We start from the raw sequence: 1,649 nt of genomic DNA, 5'->3' as shown, positions 1-1,649 counted from the left end.
AGAGTACGTACATTAATTGTGGGGGTGTGAAAGAGTCCTGAAAAAGAAAAAAAATCTGTTATCTCTTTCTTCATTTTCTTAGAAAAACTATCTAAATCTCTTGATTTTGAAATGTGAATTTTTTAGGAGACTCTAGTAGCCTCCTAAACGACATAGAAGTGCAAACTATAAAATGACATGGGCTGTAAGATGAGCAAAGATCCGATCCTTTGGAAATTCTGCTCCTTGAAGTAATTCGATTTAACCTTATTTAATAGATCTCATAAAATGAAAGTACGCAGAAATATTCCACTATTGCTTCTTCAAGAACTTATGCTAATCAAACTCTTTGTCACTCTTCTAATTAAGAGATATTGTAAGTATAAAAAATTTTACTGATCATGTCTGCACCACAGGACTACTGGGAGGTTTTCTTGGTTTTGGTGCACCTTTAACCCGAGGAACTGGACTTCGTAGGTTTGGGCTTTTCCCCAGGTTCGCTATTGGAGGGGGAGGACTTGGAAAAGGTTTGGTAGCTAGTTTTCTTACTTCAATATCTGCAAAATTTAGCAAATACTTAATCAGTGTTGGTGCACAAATTGTAAAACTGTATACAAAATATAAATATAAATATATATATATATATATATATACACATACATACATATATATATATATATCAGTATGATGCTAGATAGAAACACAAATTTTCTCTAAAATATGAAATGTCTTTGCTAGATAGAAACTTCTTTAATTCATTCCCTGATTATCTATTCATTATATATATATATATATATATATATATATATATGTATATAATTTATGGAAATTGTCCTAAGAGCAAGATTACTAACACACTACTCGTTCGTGGTAGCATGCATCTATATTCCACTACTAATGATATATTGATCAGGAAATAAGTTAGAGATAGGATTCAAACCTGCACTGATTTGATAAGGCTGCATGGCCAAGATTGCTGCAGAGAGTAATAAGACCAGAATGATATAACGTCGGGAGAAGGAAAATAGCCCCATATCATCTGCTCTTGCATGCTCTCTTAGGCCTTACCTAGCCTCATATATATATATATATCAAAAAATCTACTCAACCTCCTACTATTCACACAACCTCCACACTCCACATTATTTTTAATTTTTATTATTTTTTTCTTTTATTAAATATTTATTATATAAATAATGAATAAAAAATTTAAAATAATTTAAAAAGAATAAATTAAAAAAAAAAATTAAAAAAAATATTAAAAATTTAAAAAATTTAAAAAAGTGTGGAGTGTGGAGTGTGGTGGAGGTTGTGTAGCAAAACTCTATATATATATATATGTAGTGTCCTTAATTTTGGTCTTATATGGACACTGTCCCTCCCACACGGCATGCAACGATCAATACACCAACCCCCAGCATCCCGTCCCACACGCCAACAACTAATCCACAACATGCCAAAGACTATACATATAGACTCGAATGAAATTTCCTACCCATCCTTTTGGGATCGTTTTGAAAAATATCTCTAAATATATGTAAATAATAATGAAATGATTTACGTTAAGATATATTTTTAAATTTTGAAAAATATTAAAAAAAAATTTGAATAAAAATATTATAAAATTAAAAAATTATTTGAATATTATTTTTATTTTGAAATTTGAAAAA

General features: G+C 29.5%; 1 long non-coding RNA gene across 1 annotated transcript; it reads right to left on the bottom strand.

The window, feature by feature from the left end:
• Positions 1 to 238: 238 nt before the first annotated feature.
• LOC108983053 lies at positions 239 to 1,049 on the bottom strand. Its single transcript, XR_001994803.2, has 2 exons — positions 920 to 1,049; positions 239 to 536 (listed from the first exon to the last, which is right to left on the bottom strand). It is a non-coding gene; the product is annotated as an uncharacterized LOC108983053 (long non-coding RNA).
• Positions 1,050 to 1,649: the final 600 nt, after the last annotated feature.

The sequence above is a fragment of the Juglans regia genome, chromosome 6 (genome assembly GCF_001411555.2).
Source record: "Juglans regia cultivar Chandler chromosome 6, Walnut 2.0, whole genome shotgun sequence".
NCBI classification, from domain to species: domain Eukaryota; kingdom Viridiplantae; phylum Streptophyta; class Magnoliopsida; order Fagales; family Juglandaceae; genus Juglans; species Juglans regia.
This window is presented reverse-complemented; position numbering and strand designations above follow the sequence as displayed.